Here is a 24186-nt window from a genome sequence, read left to right on the forward strand (position 1 = left end):
TTTTAAAGGGCAATTAGACCCTTTTAAAGGAGCATAGCCGGCCATAATGTCAAAGAGGAGACAAAATTTTAAAATTTGGTTGGTTAGGTGGCTTATTTTGACTAAAATAGAAATAGATAAAAGAAGGATGATATCATCCCTTTTCATCTTCTTACTCAACCAAAATATTCAGCAAAGAATGGGGTTCAAGAGCTTGAAATTTCATCAACTTTAAGCCTTCACAAGTAAGTGATCCTAATGGCTTTTTCTTAAATATTTTTGTACTTGTGATATCCTTGAAGCATGAGCTTTCAAATGAGGGTACTATTTTGCAAAATGATTCAGAGTCTAGGGTTTTTCCATAAAAGGATTTGTGAAGTTTGGTAAGTTTTTATGGAAGAAAATGGGTCTTGGGTGTCTTATAAACAACTTTTGTGAAAGGTGTTAACATGAAAACACCTAAAAGGACTAATGTGCATAAGTTGTAAAATAGATAATAAATGTGTGAAATAGTGGGAATTTTGAGTTTCTATAAGAGTCAAAGAGGTTCGGTTAGTCTTGAGAAATAAAAAAATTTGATAAAAATTAATTTTCGAGCCTAAGGGTAAAATGGTCATTTTGTCAAGGTCTAGGGGCAAAATGGTCATTTTATAAAAGAAGTGAATTTTTGATTTTATTTTTTTAGTGATTAAATAAGTTTATTTTGCTATTATAAATCAAGAAATACCGAATCCAAACCTAGACCGAGGGAAAGCCAAGCAAATCGACTAAATCGACTAGTCGCCGCATTTTGTAATCCGAGGTAAGTTGTATGTAAATAATACAACTACTTTGATAATATATGTGTTTGAATTGTATCGAAATTATTATAGCATAAATTGCTTGACTTGTGGAAATGAGAAAATGTGATGGGAGTAGAGATAGTAAAATTCCCGTTGGAACCCTAGGGAAATAAATCGGATATTCATACTATGACGATGGGGTCATTTGTGAGAGCTAGTGTAAGACCATGTCTTGGACATGGCATTTGCATTGAGATGAGTGCTAGTGTAAGACTTTTCTGGGACATGCATTGACCTCGAGACATAAGCTAGTGTAAGACATGTCTGGGACATGCTTTGGCTACGAGATGATAGTCAGTGTAAGACCATGTATGGGATATTGCTTCGACTTGAGATATAAGCCAGTGTAAGATCGTGTCTAGGACATGGCATCTACATCTTACCCCACGTCTGAGGCTATGGTATATTCGATAGCATTCCGAATGGTTAAACAGTGGATGTTCTGATTTCTAGTTAATGAGGAAAGTATAACCGTGTTGTGAGTGATACAGGTACCTATTTGGTATGTATAAAATGTGAGCCACATTATATGTTATATGATGTGTATGGAGTATTGATGAGTAAGTTTTGCTTATGCCCACTTGTGTATTATGATACTTGTTGATGAATGGAAAAGTATTGTTGTATAATTATTTATATGCAACTTACTACGCTTTATGCTTACTCCTTCTCCTTTCTTTTTTCTTATAGTGCCATCTACCTAGCTCAAGGATCATCGAAAGTCAGAGATATTGATCACAGTATCAATCGAAGCATTCGGTATAGTCTGATTTATATTTTCGAATATGGCATGTATATGGAACTAGACTTGTGTTTTGTGTTGTTATTAAATTGGCCAAATGTGTTGGCTTGGGATAAATTCTTCATTTTGTATTAAGCCTTGAATGATGGCTAATATTCATTTTGATATATGCAAATGGTGTTATGTTCATGGATGAGTAGAATGTACAAATGAAATGTTGTCTATTGTGGCTGATTTTCTTGCATGAAATAGTTTAAAATGGCTTTGGTTGCTTTTGTGTAAGTAAGGGTGGCAAACAGGCTTGGTAAATAGCCTGATTTTGTCTACACGAGTAGACACACGGGCGTGGTTCTAGGCCGTATGTGACAAGCTAGCACCATGGGTGTGTTGTCCAGCCATGTGTCCCCTGCACGTGAAAATTTCAAGTCAGTATGCATGATAGTAAACACATGGGCAGAGACACAGTCGTGTGTCTCAACCGTGTGAAGGGCACTGTTTAGCACACGGGCGTGTGCCTTGGCCGTTTGCACACGGGTGTGTGCCAGGCCATGTGAAAACCCCTCTAGATGTGCATTTAGAATTAATTCCACACGGGTGAAGGACAGGAGCGTGTCCCTATTTTGATTAGGCCGTGTGAGACACACGAGCCATTAGCACGACCATGTTGGAATGGTCACACGGGCGCGTTGCCCCTCCCACACAGGCGTGTGCCCTTGTGTCAAGTAACATTTTCCTATAGTTGTCAAAAGGACCGAGATTGGTCCTGAATGAATTCTGATGTGTGTTTGGGCCTCGTAAGCCCATGTTAAGAATATATTGATAAGTTTAAGAAAGTTTTGAATTTTCCAAGTTATGAAGACTCGAAATTGGTTGTCAGAATAAGTTCAAGATAGGTAACACCTCATATTCTGCCCCGACATAGGTTATGGGTATGGGGTGTTACATTAAATGGTATCAGAGCATAGTTTAGTCAGTTTTGGGACTAACCTAGCATGATGTACAAGTCTAGTTATACATGCCATAACTGGATACTAATAGTGTGACGATTTCTAACGATTATAAATTATGTTTTTATATAGTAAACTGATCCTGATAGAACCACGGCGGATGATATGGAGAGTAATGCGTCGGCTTCCGCTGAAAGGATCACGCCAATTGAGAGCGAGGCCGTGACTATAGGCCAAGGCGGATGGGCTAGAGAAGCCTACCTCCAAATGATGGATGCTTGGTAAACGGAGTTCGTTCATGAGAATAATCACTCCACCTCCCCCACCTCCTCCGATTCCTTAATAATCCCCGGTAGCTCCGCAAGGTGTGAACATAATTAGGAGAGATAAGCCTCCAGTAGATAAGATCCGAAAACAAGAGGCTGAAGAATTCTAGGCAAATCTCGATGATGACCCGGCTAACTTAATGTTATTATCATTTATTGAATTTGATGTAATCCTTAGGATGGATTGGTTGACTTCTCATAGTGTTGTAGTGGACTGTGGGAGAAAAGTTATTGAGTTGAAATGTGAAGACGGGAATGTCCTTCGGGCAAGACCAAATGAACCGAATAAATAGCTTGTGGTGATATCTTCTATGTTGACTGAGAAATATTGAAAAAAAGATATGAAGCTTATCTCGCTTTTGTGTTGAATACTCAAATATTTGAGTTGAAGATAGAATCGGTACTAGTAGTTTGTGGGTTTATAGATGTGTTTCTGGAAGAATTACCCAGACTACCTCTAATGAGGGAAATTGAGTTTGGAATCGAGTTGGCACTGGGCACGACATTCATTTCTATTGCTCCATATAGAATAACCCCGACAAAGTTGAAAGAGTTGAAAGTACAACTACAAGAGTTAATAGATAAAGGTTTTGCGAGACCTAGTTATTCACCGTGGGGCGCACCAGTGTTCTTTGCGAAAAAGAAAGACGAGTCAATGAGGTTATGTACCGACTATAGACAGCTTCATAAGGTAACTGTGAAGAACAAGTATCCTTTGCCAAGGATTGATGATTTATTCGATCAGTTGAAGGGAGTCATGGTGTTCTCCAAGATAGACTTGAGGTCTGGTTATTATCAGTTGAGAGTTAAAGAGCAAGATGTACTGTAGACTACTTTTCGGACAAGATACGGAGAATATGAGTTCCTCGTCATGCCCTTTGGTTTGACTAATGCCTCTGCAGCGTTTATGGATTTTATGAACCGTATTTTTTGACCGCATCTGGATAAGTTTGTAGTTGTTTTTATTGATGACATATTGATTTACTCTCGTGATGAGGGTGAACACACGGAGCATTTGAGAACTGTGTTACAGACCTTGAGAGATAAGAAATTATACGCCAAGTTCAGAAAAAGTGAATTTTGGCTCAAGGAGGTCAGATTTTAAGACAGATTGTGTCGGGTGATGGGATTAGAGTTGACCCAAGCAAGATCTCGGCTATTGTTCAGTGGAAACTATCGAAGAATGTGACTGAGGTTCGAAGCTTCTTGGGCTTGGCTGTGTACTATAGAAGGTTTTTTCAAAGGGTTTTCTATGATCGCTACTCCAATGACGAGGCTATTACAGAGAGATGTCATGTTCGAATGGACAAAAAAGTGCCAACAAAGTTTCGAGAAGTTAAAGGCTTTGTTGACCGAAGCCCCAGTGTTAGTGCAACCGGAGTCGGGTAAGGAGTTTGTGATTTATAGCGATGCCTCCTTGAATGGTTTAGGGTGCGTGCTTATGTAAGAAGGCAAGGTTATAGCTTATGCCTCAAGTCAACTAAAGCCACACGACGGAAATTATCTGACCCATGACTTGGAACTAGCGGTTGTAGTGTTCGCGTTGAAGATTTGGAGATACCATTTGTATGGTGAGAAATGCCGAGTATTTACCGATCATAAGAGTCTTAAGTACTTGATGACTCAAAAGGAGTTAAACCTATGGCAATGACGATGGTTAGAGCTATTAAAGGATTATGAGTTGATTATCGACTACCACCCGGGAAAGGCGAATGTGGTCCCCAATGCATTGAGTAGAAAATCATTATTTGTGTTGAAAGCATTGAATGCCAATTTGGCATTGTTAGATGATGGTTCGGTTCTGGCGAAGTTGAGAGCTAGACCAATGTTTTTGCAAGAAATTTGTGAAGCTCATAACAGTGACAAACATTTGTGGGTTAAGAGAACTCAGTGTGAGTCGGGGATTGAATCAAATTTTTGGATTAGCACCGATGGATGTCTAATGTTCAAAGATAGAGTTTGTCCCAAAAAATAATGAGCTTATTCAGAAGATTCTATGAGAAGCACATAATGGTTGTTTGTCCGTCCACCCGGGTAGTGTGAAAATGTACAATGACTTGAGGAAAGTGTACTGGTGGTCAGGGATGAAAAGAGACATTTCAGAATTCATTTTTAAGTGTCTAGTGTGTCAGCAAGTTAAGGCTGAACATCAGGTGCCATCGGGTCTACTTCAGCCTATCACGGTCCCCGAGTGGAAATGGGATCGGATTACCATGGATTTTGTGACGGATTTTCCATTAACCCCAAAGAAAAAAGATGTTGTTTGGGTTATTGTGGATAAGCTAAAAAAGTCAGCGCATTTTATACCAGTGCATTCTGACTACTCCCTTGAAAGATTGGCCGACTTATACGTATCTGAGATCGTGAGGCTTCATGGAGTGTCATTATTGATTATTTCAGATCAAGACCCGAGATTCACCTCGAGGTTTTGGAAAAAGTTACAAGAGGCACTGGGAACAAAGTTGAGTTTTAGCACGGCATTTTACCCACAAACCGATGATCAATCGGAAAGAGTGATTCAGATCTTAGAAGACATGTTGCGGTGTTATGTTCTCAAGTTTCAAGGAAGTTGGGAAAGGTATTTACCATAGGTTGAATTTGCCTACAACAATAGCTATCAGTCAAGTTTGAAGATGACGCATTATGAGGCTTTATATGGGTGAAGGTTTCGAACGCCCTTATATTGGACTGAACTTAGAGAAAGGCAGATTCACGGGGTTGATTTAGTCAAGGAGACTAAAGAAGAAGCTATAGTGATTTGCGACTATTTGAAGGCTACCTCGGATAGGCAGAAATCCTATGTGGATTTGAAATGGAAGGAGATTGAATTTCAAGTCGGTAATCGAGTGTTTTTAAAAGTATCTCCGTGGAGAAAAGTTCTCAGATTTGGTAGAAGAGGCAAGTTGAGTCATCGTTTCATAGGACCTTATGACGTTATCAAGAGTGTAGGATCGATTGCCTATCGATTGGCTTTGCCACCAGAATTGGAAAAGTTCACGATGTGCTTCATGTGTCCATGCTACGTCGATATAGATCAGACCCTTCGCATGTGTTCGCGCCATCAGAGGTTAAGATTCGTCCGGACATGACTTATGGTGAAGAGCCAGTGAAGATATTGACTCGTGAAATCAAACAGTTGAGGAATAAGAGTACAGCACTTGTGAAAGTTTTGTGGCATAGACATGGAGTCGAGGAAGCCACATGGGAACCTGAGGAAACTATGAGAGATCAGTACCCGAACTTATTCGCCGGTAAGATTTTCGAGGACGAAAATCTCTAGGGGTAACAGCCCAATTTTAAGGCTAGTTAGAATAGTGGTCTCAGGACCACAAATCTGAAGTTAGAGAAATTATTTTATTATTAATATAAAGTCATAGCATGTTTATATTAGTGCATGAAAATATTGGTGAGCTAGTTTTAACGTTTGTAAGCCCAATTGCGAAAAATGACTAAATCGCATAAAGTGCAAAAGTCCTAATTTGATATCTAAAGGTGTTATTTTATTAGAGAATCAAATTTGAGGGATTTTAAAGGTCAATTAGACCCTTTTAAAGGAGCATAGCTGGCCATAGAGTCAAAGAGGAGACAAAATTTTAAAATTTGGTGGGTTAGGTGGGTTAGGTGGCTTATTTTGATTAAAATAGAAATAGATAAAAGAAGGATGATATAATCTATTTTCATCTTCTTCCTCCATCGAAATTTTCAGCAAAGAATGGGGTTCAAGAGCTTGAAATTTTAGCAACTTTAAGCCTTCACAAGTAAGTGATCCTAATGGCTTTTCTTAAATATTTTTGTACTTGTGATACCCTTGAAGCATGAGCTTTCAAATGAGGGTACTATTTTGCAAAATGATTGAGAGTCTAGGGTTTTTCCATAAAAGGATTTGCGAAGTTTGGTAAGTTTTTATGGAAGAAAATGGGTCTTGGGTGTCTTATAAACAACTTTTGTGAAAGGTGTTAGCACGAAAACACCTAAAAGGACTAATGTGCATATGTTGTAAAATAGATAATAAATGTGTGAAATAGTGGGAATTTGGAGTTGCTATAAGAGTCAAAGAGGTTCGGTTAGTCTTGCGAAATAAAGAAATTAGAAAAAAAATTAATTTTCGAGCCTAAGGGTAAAATGGTTATTTTGTCAAGGTCTAGGGGCAAAATGGTCATTTTATCAAAGAAGTGAATTTTTAATTTCTTAATTTTATTTAGTGGCTAAATAAGTGTATTTTTCTATTATAGATTAAGAAATACCGAATCCAAACCTAGACAGAGGGGAAGCCAAGCAAATCGACTAAATAGACTAGTCACCACATTTTGTAATCCGAGGTAAGTTGTATGTAAATAATACAACTACTTTGATAATATATGTGTTTGAATTGTATCGAAATTATTATAGCATAAATTACTTGACTTGTGGAAATGAGAAAATGTGATGAGAGTAGAGATAGTAAAATTCCCGTTGGAACCCTAGGGAAATAAATCGGATATTCATGCCATGACGATGGGGTCATTTGTGAGAGCTAGTGTAAGATCATGTCTGGTTCATGGCATCAGCATTGAGACAAGTGCTAATGCAAGACGTGTCTGGGACATGCATCGGCCTCAAGATGTAAGCCAATGTAAGACATGTCTCGTACATACGTCGGCTACGAGATGATAGTCAGTGTAAGACCATGTCTAGGACAAGGCTTCGACTTGAGATATAAGCCAATGTAAGACCGTGTCTGGGACATGGCATCGACATCTTACCCTACATTTGAGGCTACGGTATATCCGATAGCATTCCGAATGGTTCAACGGTGGATGTTCTGATTTCTAGTTAATAAGGAAAGTATAACCGTGTTGTGAATGATACAGGTACTTATTTGGCATGTATAAAATGTGAGCCACATTATATGCTATATGATATGTATTGAGTATTGATGAGCATGTTTTGCTTATGCTCACTTGTGTATTATGATACTTGTTGATGAATGGAAAAGTATTGTTGTATAATTATTTATATGTAACTTACTAAGCTTTATGCTTACTCCTTCTCCTTTCCTTTTTCTTATAGTGTCGTCTATCTAGCTCAAGGATCATCGAAAGTCAGAGATATCGATCACACTATCAATCGAATCATTCGGTATAGTTTGATTTATATTTTTGAATATGGCATGTATAGGGAACTAAACTTGTGTTTTGTGTTGTTATTAATTTGGAAAAATGAATTGGCTTGGGATAAATTTCTCATTTTGTATTAAGCCTTGAATGATGGCTAATATTTGTTTTGATATATGCAAATGGTGTTCTTTTCATGGATGAGTAGAATGTACAAATGAAATGTTGTCTATTGTGGCTGATTTTCTTGCATGAAATAGTCTTTTACTGGCTTTGGTTACTTTTGTGTAAGTAAGGGTGACAAAGAGGCTTGGTAAATAGCTTGATTTTGTCCACACGGGTAGACACATGGGCATGTGTCTAGGCCATGTGTGACACACGACCAGCACCATGGGCGTGTTGTCCAGCCGTGTGTCCCCTGCACATAAAAATTTCAAGTCAGTATGCATGATAGTAAACACACGGGTAGAGACACGACCATGTGTCTCAGCCGTGTGAAGGGCACGGTCTAGCACATGGGTGTGTGACCCTTATGAAATGCTGACGTTAGAAACAGAATGTCCAGGTTTTTGCAAACGGGCTAAGACACTGGCGTGTCATGGCCGTGTAAAGGATACGGGCCAAGGACACGGGTGTGTGCCAGGCCGTATGAAAACCCCTGTAGGTGTGCATTTAGAATTAATTCCACACAGGTAAAGGACACGAGCGTGTCCCTGTTTTGCTTAGGTCGTGTGAGACACACGGGCCATTAACACGGCCATGTTGGAATGGTCACATGGGTGTGTTGCCCCTCCCACACGGGCGTGTGCCCTTTTGTCATGTGACATTTTTCTATAGTTGTCAAAAGGACTCGGATTGGTCCCGAATGAATTCCGATGTGTGTTTTGGGCCTCGTAAGCCCATGTTAAGAATATATTGATAAGTTTAAGAAAGTTTTGAATTTTCCAAGTCATGAAGACTTGGAATTGGTTGTAAGAATGAGTTCAAGATAGGTAACGCCTTATATTCTGCGCCAACATAGGATACGGGTATGGGGTGTTACAAAACCATCATCTCCCCCAATAGAAATTTCAGCCCCACTCATCGACAAAATCCCACCAGCAGAGTTAGCGTGATTAACGCTTGTCTCTCCTACCTCTTTTAATGCCGAGAATCAATGACCCAACATCTTTTTGCGAGATTTCGCATCATTTTTTGCTGCGACGTTTCCTCTAACACTCCTTTGACCACGCCGAGATCTTCTCTCGACCAACATCCAGGGACCAAACTCCGATTCCGTTCCTTTAAATGCTCCACTAACGACAGAAATAGAATCAACATTTACCACTTCAATAAGGCGTTCAGAGGACCGATCCTTTGCCACCGTCGGACAAAGGTCTTTGACATGCCTATATTTACCACAACCGAAACAAACAGTTGGAAGAGCCTCATACTCCACCCTCTTAATGGCACCATCAACCAAAACTTGGGAAACCAAGGGCTTCTCGAGATTAATGAACACAACAAGACGAGCAAATTGGCCCCTAGTTCGATTGTTCGTCTAGAAATCTAACTTGACGACCTTCCCTATGTGCCCCCTAATAGCCTCCACAATTTGTTGGTAGAACAAAAATCCCAGAAGTCTCAAAAACTGAATCCAAGCCAAAACAACACTAGAATACAGTTGCAGAGGGCTAAAATTCTTGGTCCAAGGCTGAACAGTGAGATATTGTCCAAAAATAATCCAAGGTCCCTGCGACAAAATACGATCATAGTCAGCCCTATTCAAAAACCAAACCAGGTAATACCCATTTTCAATATCCATGAGATGAAAAGGGAAATTAGGTTTCCATAGGCTAATTATACGATTTTGTAAAATATTGTAACCAACACTCCGCCCTAAAAGTTTGATAACCACTGTTAATTCCATTTCTTTGAATAGAATTTCTTTAACCCGATCAGAAAATTGATGGTCAAAACCCTGTTAAAAATAGTTGTTTGCACATCACCAGTTAATAAATCGAAATCTCCATCAGTTCGCTATCTCTTCCAAAGGAAGAAGCAATTGGATCCATCACAGACAGAACAGGATTGCCATCCAAAAGCTTATCCTTCCACGAAGGTGCTGAAGGCAGATCAGGGTCCACTACCATATCAGCTGATGTTTCATTAAATCAACCTTTGAATCTCACTTTTTTTGTGGTCCGATCCTCAACAAAATGAGAATCCCCACCATCTCCGTTACCGGATTGTGGCAAAGAAAAAGAGCGTTCTTTTGACATATTTCTCCTTATCTCTAAACCTTTACTTTATTTGATCTTTCACTTTTCTTTTTTCAATGGAATTATGGTATATTGATCTCTTTTAGATAGGTTTTTATACAAATATTTAATTATTAACTATATATATAAACACACTAGATTTCATTACTAATGTCAAACTATTTTTCAAGCTTTTTATATGTCAAAGATCCCTATACTTTTTAAAAAGTTAAAATTTAGTCCATGTATTTTAATTTTGAGTTATTGAATCTTTATACTTTTTATTTAAAAATCTTAATCCCTTCATCTAATCTTGCAATTAGAAAAAGGCGGAATAACTTTTTTTACCATCAACGTTTATTTTTTTTTTTTGTCAATTTGATTGTTACTCTTCAAAAGGACATAAAATTAAAATGTTTATTTATATTTTCAATAAAAAATATTAAAATTCTATTAAAAATTATAATTTTTAAAACTTTATTATTAATGAAAATTTAAAAAATTTATTATAAAAAATTTAAAATCAAGTATTTTTAAAATATATATTTTTATAAAGCTTAATTAATAAAAATATTTAACCAAAAAATGTCATAATTTAAGTGGGGAAAAGGAAATCTTTTAATAATTTTTAAATGTATTTTAAAAGTTATAATTTAAAAAGAAAGTTAGGATTTTTATTGAAAAATATATAAAAAAATTATTTTATGTGTTTTTAAAGAGTAAGGATCAATTTGACCAAAATTATAAATATTCACAGTTAAAAAGTCATTATGCTTTTTTTTATAATTGCAAACAGGACAAAAGGATTAAAATTTTGAAGTCAAAAAAGTATAGAAACACAATATCTCAAAATTAACATATAAGAATTAAATTTTAAATTTAAAAAATATACAAAGACTTCTAACATATTTAATACTTTCTTATTTTTAAAATATATTTCCTACTTCATTTTTTTTCTTAGAATTGTTTCATTCATTGGTGGGATCTAGAAGCTGATATTGATAAGACCAATATGTATACGTTGACTTGAAAACTAAAAAGAAAAAAAAAATGAATAGCTGAGAGTATTCATCCACGATTTGTAAACTTTTTAATATGATACAAATATTTTATGATTTGAACTTTTTGTAATATCTAATACTAAAAAAATATATTTTAATTATTTTCAACCATTTAAATAATAAATATTGTATTACATTAATTATATTAATTAAAAATATATTATTTAATAAAGCAATTAAAAGATGTGAGATATTTTTATTATTATTAGATTTTATATATTATAAAATATTTTATATTTTGAAATACATTTTACATTCATGTTAAAATATACTTTCACCCTAAGTTAAATTATCCAATATTCGAGTATATTGTTGTGGGTATTTCAACTATAAGACTTACCAGCTATAAATGAATACATTTTTTTGGGCATTTTCAATCAAATCGTACTTGCTAAAAGAATCCAAAAGAGTTCGACTTCCATTATTATTTTTATTAAATCTTTAATTATGGTTTAAAGTTTAATTATTTAGACAGTTAATATATTTTTATTACATGAAATAAAAATATATTGTTTAATAAATTAAAAATAATCGCATATAATTAATGCAATATATATTTAATTATGGTTCTTTTTCAAGGCACAGGTACTAAAGGGTGACGATTCAAAGTAATTATTTGGAGGTAGTCAAAGTTATTTAAGATACTCTATCGATAGCATCAGGTTCTGCTTTGAGCAAGCATATCCAACAACTTTTAATATGTGTCAAGTATTAATATTTAAAATACGTCTCAAAGGAAAAGAACTAAACTACTGACCATATAGTTAAAATGATCTTGAATGAAAAAGAGAACTTGTAGGTGTTTGATGATTATCTTAAGAAGATGCTAGCAATCCTTTACTTCAATAGAATAAATGGTGTTTTTGCTGAGCTTAATATAGTATAATTCCACTGTTGTGTTTTTTTTTAAATAAAAACTTTGGATAGAAAGAAGGATATGAATATGATAAATAAGGAACTTGAGTTTACCTGTACAAAGTCAATTCCAATCGGTACATTGTTGAGGAAGAACAATATTGCTGCATATTTATTTAATAAGTCAACCGGCTAATTAATAAGAACATATTTTGCCCTTTAATTAATTTATGTTAGACCATTGTCTCTAAGATCAAAATTCGTATAATCTTTTTTTATACATTGACTTCAACCCACACATGGTTTAAATTAATTTGATGCTCATTTATATTTATATATATAGATATCTCAATGGAAACACAAGAATTCAAACCTCTTTTACTAACTAATCTATTAGAATTGATGCCCAGTCCATCGTTCATATTCACAAATAGACCATTAAAAATATGTAATTAATTGAGAAATTAATCTAATAATTTCAAAGAAATATAATGGATGACAAGTAGGACGACTAGAATTGATACCCAGTGCAATATACATGCAATTCAAAACATTATTAATGGGATTAATTTCAAAATTTTAGAAATTTTTATATATTTTTTTAAATATAAATTCAATACCCTAAGAATTTAAAATACTATATGCCAGCAAATCAAATAATTATCTTAATTATAATTAAGATTATTGTTCAATAGTTACCCTGACAATTAACATTGTTGGCGTTGACAAAATGAAATTAAGGATAGGAAAACATAGGACACTGTTGAACCTAACAAGTTTGGCATATATTATAAACTTAACAACTTACCAGGAAAATCCCATAACTCAATCCTCTTTCCTTTATAAATAGTGGGCTAGTCTCTGAGTTTGGGCACACCAATACATTGGCTAGGAGCTCGTGTCACTTTTTTTTTTTGCTTTATTTTTCTTGCTCGTAGCATTATTCATATATTAATTTTTCTGCCAACATGGCCTGTGAGCAAATTAGCTACCGTAAATCAACGAGGGTTGGGATTATCGGGGCTGGTATCAGCGGCATCGCTGCTGCTAAACAGCTCTCCCATCATAATCCCATCGTTCTCGAGGCCACTGATTCAATTGGTGGCGTTTGGAAACATTGCTCATTTGCTTCCACTAAGCTCCAAACTCCTCGATGCGATTTCGAGTTCTCGGATTACCCTTGGCCTCAAAGGGATAACTCCACTTTCCCTTCTTATCTTGACATCCTCCACTACTTGCATGCTTATGCTACACACTTTGATGTGTTGAAGTTTGTTAGGTTCAATTCCAGGGTGGTTGAGATTCGCTACATTGGCGGCGGCGACGGCAGAGAAACCACTAACTTGGATGTGGCGGCTGGACCTGGAGAGTTTGGACCTCTTTTGAGTGGCCATCCTGTCTGGGAAGTCGCTGTGGAAACACATCCATCAAAAACTGTAGAGGTTGTTCCTTAAATCATATCCTATATATCACTAATTAAATTTGAACCCACTTTTTATCCTACAATTTTTTTTTTATAAGATACCATAATAAATTTATTAAATCTTGATATCAGTATTCCTAAACCTTAATCTTACCATTTGTGTTAAGACCTACACCTATGTTTTTCTATTTTGGTATTTCTTTATTCTTGACTTGGGTTGCTAGTTAGTTCCAATTAGAAATCTTGCATGGTTTTTGATAGGGACCTGAGGCTGCTATCTTTTCATTTTATTTATTAAATTTATTTTTGATATATGTATTTTCCTTTTTGGTCAACCCTATTTGATATATGTGATAGTATATCTGATTTATACATGTACAATCATATAAGCCATAAGATGACTCTACAACTAATAATAATTGAATTTTTAAGAACAAATATTATTAACCTCATTTAATTTTAATTAAATATCAATAAAAATTATTTGTTTTAATTATCAGCAAAAAAAAATGGTTCATTGATACACCTTAATTAAATGAACAAGTAGCACAAATGCATGACGGATGTCCTTGGTTAATTAAACACAAAAGTGATCTTCTAGTTGTACTTCCAATAATTTATTATTTCTGACATGTTATATTTGATCAGAGTCTGAACGGTTTCAAAAAAATCTAAGCTAGACCAAGACCCAGTTGACCCCCAGAATGTTTATATTAAATGCTTGATACCAATTTATTAGTGATTACTGTTAAAGAATGATGGGAACTGAGGGAAAAATATATGATGATGCACGGTGCATGCAGAGATATGGGTTTGAACTACTGGTGGTATGCATAGGGAAATATGGGGATATACCGAAAATGCCAGTTTTCCCTCCCAATAAAGGCCAAGAAGTTTATGGTGGTAAAGTTATGCACACCCTCGATTATTCTAAGCTCGATAAAGAAGTCGCCCGAGAGTTGTTGAAAGGCAAGAAAGTCGCTGTCGTTGGCTATAAGAAATCTGCCATTGATTTAGCTACTGAATGTGCCCAGGCAAACCAAGGTATATACATCCATATAAGATTAACTATGACCAAATATATATTTATCTTTTTATCATAAAGCTCCATCGAATTGTCTGTTAAACATTTTTCACGTGTACTTTTTCAACCACCCATATCTAATATATAATGCATTGACTAGTAGAGCATTGATCCAACATAAAATATTGCATTTCTTGCATGCTTCCGACATACTTAACTAGGTAATAGAAACAACTAACTACTAACCACACAAGTGTTTTTTCCCCCTAAATTAGCCACTTAATTAAGGTTAACTTCATGTGACTTCCTTTCTAAATTTAAAGAAAATAAATTGTTGTTTTGCCCCTCTAAATAGTCATAAAATGCATGCTAGACATTGGGGATTGATTTTTCTAGAAAGTGCAACGTGATTTTGACTAACTAGCTTAGTTACCTTGTATCTTGACTTTTTTGGTTCGCCTGCTTTTGTGTTAAAATAAAAAGGAGCAGATGGACAACCTTGTACAATGGTGATAAGGACACTACATTGGACGGTTCCAGCTTACTGGATTTGGGGTTTGCCCTTTTTCTTGTTTTATTCAACAAGGTCTTCTCAGATTCTCCATCAAAGGCCAAACCAGGGGCTGGTCAGGAATTTGCTTTGCCCTCTTTTGTCTCCTGTGGTAATACTTTGATTTACTCTTAATCACTGCTACAGTTACTCTTCTTTTTATTTTTATGTAAAATACGTTGATTCACTTCTTTCTTTTTCTTTTCTTTTCTTTTTTTTTTACTGAAGAGAAAAGCAGTCTCCAAGTTCATAGAGTCTTATCTGGTGTGGAAGCTTCCATTAGTGAAGTATGGACTAAAACCAGACCACCCCTTTGAGGAAGATTATGCATCTTGCCAAATGGCTATCCTGCCTGAAAATTTCTTCTGAGAGGCAGACAAGGGAAAGATCATGTTCAAAAAAACACCCAGATGGTGGTTTTGGAATGGGGGACTCGAATTCGAAGACAACACCATGTTAGAAGCCGACGTGGTGCTCCTCGCCACCGGTTTCGAAGGCAAAAAGAAGATCCAAGACCTGCTGCCTCAACCCTTCTCGAGTTTAATAGTCGACTCGTCGGGGATCATGCCCTTATATAGGGGCACAATCCATCCATTGATCCCAAACATGGCGTTCGTGGGGTACATCGAGAGTGTTTCGAACCTGCAGACGGCTGAGCTAAGGTGCAAATGGCTGTCGAGACTGGCTGATGGACTGTTCAAGCTACCTAGCATCGAGAAAATGCTAGACCAAACCAGCGAAGAAATCGAGATCATGAAGAAAACGACTCGGTTCTACAAGAGGCATTGCATTTCTACATTCAGTATTAACCACAGTGATGAGATTTGTGAAGAGATGGGATGGAAATGTTGGAGGAAGAATAATTGGGTGTTGGAAGCTTTCGCTCCTTACAGCAGTCAAGATTATGGAGAAGAAGACTAGTTAAAAAGAAATATTTTGATTAATTAGCTAATGAATAAAGCAGTATATCTATAGATATATGATAATTTGCCTTGTTGTAGTGACTATAAAATAGTTTTTCATCCATCTTCATGTATGATTTGCTGATTAATAATGAAAAAGTTTAGAATAAAGGATTTAAATGCGTGGTTGATTTACATTTTCTGGTATACGTAAGACCAAATTTTCGCGTATATATATTCATGTATTGCACATCATATTACTTCAATCTTGGTTAATGAGAAAATACACTTAAAAACATTCTAAGTGAAATTATGATATTAGTTACCATGTAAGTTAAATTTTTTAAATTATTTTTTATTATTAAATTTTTTATTGCATATAAGTCTTAAATATAAATTTTATATTTTTATATTTTCAAAATTTGAAATTATGGTATTGACTCAAATAGTAACTATTAAATTTGTTAATTAATTATGTGACTTTTTTATGAGTATTATGTGAAAATAGAAAGTTAACATAGTATTACGTATGTGATAATATAGTTGCCACACTTTCAAAAATATTATGTAGTAAACATAATATCACATGCGCAAAATGCTATGTAGCTTGCTATTTCCATGTAATATTCACAATTATGTCGTTTTAATTAATAGATTTATTAGTTTCATTTAAGTTAAGATTAAAATTTTAAAATTAAAAATTGAAAACTAAAAATAATTAAGTTAGATGACATGTACTAAATCCACAACTTATATATAAGTCTAATAGATTTAATGGCTATGATGGGTCAAGAAAAAAAATTATAAAAGCTAAATATGTAACTTTATACGTGGTATAGGTACTCGTAGAAAATTTGAGCGAACATTTTATTGGACAACGTTTTCATGAATTAGATTGGAGTTTTAATTGACGGGGGAGGCGTCTTGACTGATTTGGTCTTTCACAAAATAGAAATTTGAAGATGAGTTTGTCCAAATTTCTGACTGAATACAATGAACTTGCAGAGTAATATAATATATAGTTGGTGCAAATAATAATAATTAGAAGAAAAGTAAAGCAAGTGGTTTCATTGGAGCCAAGACTCGTAATAATATTCATATAATTGGGTTCATGACGACGTGATGTTTTCTTCTTTCCTCAAAACGTGCATGCCAGACCACCTTCCCAGTAATTTACTTTAACCCCCCATGATGGACAACATAATTGGAACCATTGCTGTTTTCCATATTTTAACTTAATAAAATTATTTTAATGAAGAAAGAGGCCGTATAGAACAAAATTAACCTGTCATATTACCCATAAAAGGGGAACCTAATAAGTCCCTTTCAAGCTCAGTTTGTATTCCAGAGAGAGTATGCGGAAAAATAAAAACATGATCATCCATGGTTGCCATCTTTATCATGTCATCAGCTACCGCATTAGTTTGTCTTCAAATGCATTAAAATTTGTTATTAACATTTTATTTTTTAAGATAAATAATATTGTATTCCAAAACAATTGTATTACCAAGCTACTAAAACAAGTAGCATCATTATTTCATTTATAATATTTCTTTCGGAGTAATAACTCTTGTCTAAAATAGTTGTTGTTGGAGAATAGTTATGTTTATAATAGAACTTTAGTTAGAACAATTGTCATTCAGTATAGTTATTCGAGAGCAATTAAAGTTCGAAACAATTCTTGTTTAAGATAATGGCATTTCAGAAATAGTTATATTTAGAACAATCATGATTTGGAATAACTTGTATTTAGAACAATTGTGTTTTTCTAGAAGATCCTCTAACATCCCAATTTTTCAGTGGTGTCAAAAACTGCAATTTTGAAACCCCATTTCTGTAGTCCTAGTTCGTAAATATTAATATTTAATATTTATAAGGTTAATATAAAAATTAATTAAAGTTTGGTCTAACACCCCTCACCTGTCCCCGTTGTCGGAATTGATTTATGGGATGCTGCAATAATCAACAGAATAGTTATAAACAATCAACGGTCAAAATTCAATTACTTTAATCAATTCAATCATGAGATACAATTTAAAATTTTTCACAAGTCTTATATGAGCTTATGTGAGCTCTAGACTTGACTTGAGAATAAACAATGATCAAATTACAACAATTTCATAAGACAAAGACAAACATGCAAAACAGGGGTCATATGGGCATGTAACTCTCAGAAGTTGTGTGGAAGTATAAATGGCTAAAACTGCAGTACTCACACGAGCGTGTAGCCAACCCAAGTGACAAACAAGAACCGTGTACTTCTAATGCACCATATCTTTCAGTGGCACATAGTCGTGTCACTAACTCATATGTGACACACTGCTATGTCACTAGCCCGTGTAGCTCAAAATATGTCATTTAGTGCCTATTTCATGCCAATCATAATTTTTATTTTCAATTGCACGATTACACCTACTCAAAACTTGTATAAACTAAATAAGATATATACCAATTTACCTCATTTAAACAATATATCAATATGCCTCAAATGGCCCCTAATTTAATCAACCTTCATTTAAGCATGTCATGCTAATCAAGTAATACATAATCCTTCAAATTTACAACAATTCAATTTTGATAAACCAACTTACTAATCTACTTCAAATGTTACTTAATTTGCAATCACATTCATATTATATATACTAATATTATATATACTAAGAGGATTATGCATAAATTCAATGCACATTCTTTTCTCTACTAACCAATTATACATCAAGCCATACACCATAACATTCAAGCATTGGCATTCTTCACTCTCAAACGCATACCTTGAAATGCAAGACATATATATATACATTTCATACCAAATTATCAATACCAAAATCATTTGTCAATCTACCACAATTAGTACTTAATCATATCCTTATATTTCGTGGTTTCCACTCACATATCCATGTCACTTAATTTAACCATTCATATGCTTGTTTCATAAATTACCATGTTATCATTCACCTTGTAAATATATCTTATAATCACTTCACAATCAAGCAATTCATATAGATCAAAACCATTTCCACATAAGATGAACACTTATACCATTCAAGCCTAATATACATAAGCTTACCATTTGACACCATTTTAATACAATTTCCATATGCCAAAACTTATACTACAAAACCATATTCAAAGCTAAACAAACCTATTAATCCAAACATGTTATATCAACTTATGGAACATTATAACTTAGTCATTCACTTGTCTCAAACATGGCTTACCACAATGCCAATTTACACACACACACACACACACACACACACACACACACATATTTGCACAACTTACCAGACCATCTAAAATCAATATCATCATTAGGCCAAACTTATAATCATTCAAGACAACCTAAGTACAAATCCACTGCTATATACATGCCACATAACTGAGTCTAGAACAAAGAAAAGACTATCGAATCAAAGACTGGATAGTGTGAACACTGGGTTGATCTGACCTACGCGTTTCGCAAAATAACCTATACATAGACCAAAAAGCAAACAAGACAAGCATTACGAATGCTTAGTAAGTCCATATGAGAATTCACTTAAATTATCCTAATAAATAAACATTTAAGCAATGAAAACATAATGTAGCTAAGTACGAAAATCTTTTGGCATCCTGTTACTTTCATATACATTTCCATAAAATAATCAAATTGTTAGTTTACTCATATGATATCCAATTTGCACTCGATTTATAAACATATATACTAAAGTTCTTATTCATATCACAATTAATCTTTTTATTCATTCATATTCATTTAATTATGGTTTTTGCCCAGAGAACTATAGCAAAGGAATTTCAGATACGCAGAATAAAATTGCTCACACGAGTTATGAATGAAATTGCTTACAGAAGCTGTGGGTCTAAAGGTAACTTTACTCGATGTTGCTCATACAAGCTATGAAGGGTCTACAAAACATGTTGGACCTTAGCCATCAGTAAAACATCCAAGACTAGTACCCGATACTATATACATCCTAATGACATGTCATTTATATTCTAGTCATTCACTAAATTCGCACGGGCCACTATTTCACATTCATTCCATTTTCAATCTCTGTAACTGAATAGTTGCTTTTTGTATTTCACGGTGAGTTTTCATTGTGTACACATGATTCAATCATATCACATCTCTTTACTATTATAATTTATATTTCTAATTTTACAATTTAGTCCGACTGATGCCAGAACATTTTATACTTATCGTTACTGTTATAGGCCAATTTTGGGCTCATTTACATTAAACCCCATAAGCCCATTTACATTACAATACCCGGAGCCCAATAAGATAAACCCAATTACCCATTTACCCCTTTTAACTACCCAAACCCGAATGGCCCATTTACACCCAAATCCCTTGACCCATTTACAACTATTACCCCTAACCCTAAGCTAGCCCAACCGAAACCCTAGTCCCTAAATTCGGCTGACTCAGCCACTTGCCTCTCCCCAATCTCCCATGTTGTCTGCCACCAGCACCATCACACACTCCCACTGCACCTGCAAAGACAGAGGAAGGAAGCAAGCACGCAACAATAGTAAAAAATAATAGAAAAAGAACTTCTAAAGGCTATAAAAGCCAAATGAGATCAATGTACAGGGGGCTGTTTTGAGAAATAAAAATATCAGATCTTTGAAATAAAAGCCAAACAATGTGTTAGTACACAAAAATAAACAAAGCAGTCCAAAGAAAAAGAGTCAAAAACGCCAAAACAGTAGCCGAAACCTTAAGGTGATTTTCCTTTTTTTTTAATCGGTTTCTTTTACTCCTTTCTCGTTTACTCAATCACATATACATATATATATACATATATTATTAAGCAAAAAAAAATTACCTTTTCCGACCACCGTGGACGGTGACCGATCCATGGCCGGAAGTCCTCCTCCCTCTCTCTTCTCTCTTCCTTCTCTCCCTTTTTTTTTCTTCCTCTCCTCACCAAATGATTTTTTTTGTTAATTTTGGCCTTTATATAGCCTCCCAAAACAACGTCGTTTTGGGGGCTGCCATTTAACCCCAAAACGACGTCGTTTTGATGTGACCCGGTCCGACCCAACCCGACCTGCCTCAGGATCCGCGTGTTTTTGGAAAATGGGGAATTTGCGCGTACGATCCTTCCGCGTTTTCAAGCTTTTGCAATCAAGTTTTTTTATTTTAAAATTTTCCCCATGAAGTTGTCGCGCTTTTCAATTTAGTCCCCACTGATATATTGTGTTTTAATGGGAAGGAATATTTGCTATTTTAGTCCTCCCAGGTTATGCGCGTGTAGCATTTTGATCCCTCTTCTTTATTTCTCTTTAAATTACCCCAAAACTTTGTTTTGTTCAAATTTAGTCCTTTTTAGATTTTAGTTTATTTTCGTATTATCTTTGTTATTTTATTTCATTTTAAATATTATTCAATTATCGTTATTATTATATTAGTGTATATTTTATTTACATACGTATATGTATTTATATCTACATAGTATTTTTTAAATTATTTTATTTTAATATTATTATATTATGTTTAGTTTTTTTGAATTTCTATATTATTATTATTATTATTGTTACTTATTATTATTACTATTATGTACATATTATTTATACTATACTTAATATTATTATTATTATTATTATATTTACTATTATTATTTATAAATATTAGTGTATATTTTATTTTAATATCATTATATTATGTTTACTTTTTTTTCTATATTATTATTATTATTATTGTTACTTATTATTATTACTGTTATGTACATATTATTTATACTATACTTAATATTATTATTATTATTATTATTATTATTACATTTACTATTATTATTTATAAATATTAGTGTATATTTTTATTATATATGTTTATATATACTCTTTATGTATGGTATTTTTTAACATTATTATATTTACTATTATATTTATATATCTAATATATTTTATTTTATTTTCCTTACCTCATTATTACGTCATACTTTCTTTTGTATTTTTACTATTATTTCTATATTATTATTATTATTATTATTATTATATTTATATAATATTATTAATAGGTACTTTTAACATTATTGTTTCTAATATGTAAATGCAATGTAAATACTTTTAATACCATATTATGTATGTATGTATTATTATATCTATTTTTATCCCTATTATATTGTTAATATTAGTATATACATTTTATTATACGAGTATATATACTTTTATACATAGTATTATTTTCATATATCATTATATTTATTACTATACCTATTATTTTCACTGTCATCATTTATTATTTTATTTTAATATTATTATGTATATATTTCTCATATACGTTATGTACATACATTTTCAATATTTATTTTATATATATATGTATATATTATATATATTTTAACATTACTAGTTATATATTTTTTACTATCTTATGTATATACTTCAAACACTATATATAGTATATTTCTAACACTATTACTATATATATATATTACATACATACTCTCAATATCTTTATTATGTATATATTCATTGTTTTTATTTCATGTTGGATGCTATTATTACGTTTAATATATCGCATGCATTGTTATTGTTTTAATATTTTTGTCATATTTATTATTTGTTTCAATGTATTTCCAACTCGTTTATTTTTTGTCTCCCGCCCATTTTATATCATTCTGTTGTTCATTACTTTAAAGATTTTTATTCATGTTTTTACTAATTTCAATAAATAAGGCAATGTTTCGCATTCTGGAACGTCGAAGAATTGTGCCCTAACTTACGGGGTTTCGGTTCTCTTGTTTGTTCTAAATAGCTAAATATCCTTTTTAGTTTTGAAATACACGGATTTCCAATATAAATTAAAAGATGACCTTGTGCTCGGGAATTCATGATATTGTGTCCTAACTTAGGGGATGTGATACTCCGATATCTCGAGATAAGGAAATCTTTAAACAAATCGATTTAAGCCAATTCAAGAATTTTAAAATCAGTATTAATAAAAAAGATCGTATTTCAAGTCCCTTCCCGATTTTTAATTTTCGACATTAAGACACTAACTAATCAATTCGGTACCAATTTTTGGGCGTGTCGAGGGTGCTAATCCTTCCTCGCACGTAACTGACTCCCGAACATATTCTCTCAAGTTTCGTAGACCAAAGGCCCTGTTTTAATAAACTAAAATTGATTTATTAAAACAAAGGTGATCCGATCACACCTGATAAAAGATTGGTGGCGACTCCCGTTTTAATTTTCACTTTCAAACAAAGTCGATCCCCGTTTTCAAAAGAATGGTTTCGACAGTTACTAACTAAAAACAAAGTAGATTAATCCAAACAAATTTAGAATTACTAGAGTAAGTCCTATATGAACTTACCTATTAAAAGCAACAACCAACGAGAAGTTGATGACTAATCTGTAGTTTCTCCTGTTTCTCGATTTTCATATGATTAATCCAAATCCCGATATATAATAATTCATTTCAATTTATCAATTCTAAAATTATTTTAAAAACTTATCACAACAATATATCAATTCTATTTTGATTTTATAGGAGCTCCCTAAAGTTTCATATTTTATTCAATTTAGTCCCTAAAATCGAAATAGCTATATCTTTCAATTTTAAGCTTCGTTTTTCAATTTGATTTCAATTACATCCGTGTACATCTCTAAATTCAATAATTATAGAAATTTCACATAAATTTTGAAATATTTCCATTTTAGCCCCTAAAATCAAAACTAACAAATTTTACTTCACAAATTAATCTTATTACATTTCTAAGCTTCAAATCCTACCATTAAACATCAAAAACCTCAAAAACCATCAATGTAAACATTTTAAAACTTTAACTATTTTACGATTTAATATCCTAGTTAGCTAGACTAAGCTATAATGATCTCAAAAAGTATAAAATTCATAAAAACCGGGCTTGGAATTACTCACCATGCAAGATGAGAAACTTGGTTGAACTTCCCTAAGTTTAACAATGGTGTTTGAGAAAAAGAAATAAAAACATGAAGATGACAATGTTTCTTTCCTTTATTTTTGTTTTTAACTTTTTTATTTAATTATTAACTTTTTTTATTTAATTATTAACATTTTTAACATATAGTTCTTTTAAGAAATAAGCATTAATCGTCCCACTTACCTTAATAAGGGTCTATTTGTCATATTAGTCCTTGGAATAATGTCATAATTTAATCCATTTAACTAGTAAAATCAACAATAATAAACTTTTTACTTTTTTTATG

General features: G+C 33.4%; 1 pseudogene; it reads left to right on the plus strand.

The window, feature by feature from the left end:
* Nucleotides 1-13012: 13012 nt before the first annotated feature.
* LOC107963363 (probable flavin-containing monooxygenase 1) lies at nucleotides 13013-16127 on the plus strand (annotated as a pseudogene).
* The last annotated feature ends 8059 nt before the right edge of the window (nucleotides 16128-24186 follow it).

Source organism: Gossypium hirsutum, chromosome A06 (genome assembly GCF_007990345.1).
Source record: "Gossypium hirsutum isolate 1008001.06 chromosome A06, Gossypium_hirsutum_v2.1, whole genome shotgun sequence".
Classification (NCBI taxonomy): domain Eukaryota; kingdom Viridiplantae; phylum Streptophyta; class Magnoliopsida; order Malvales; family Malvaceae; genus Gossypium; species Gossypium hirsutum.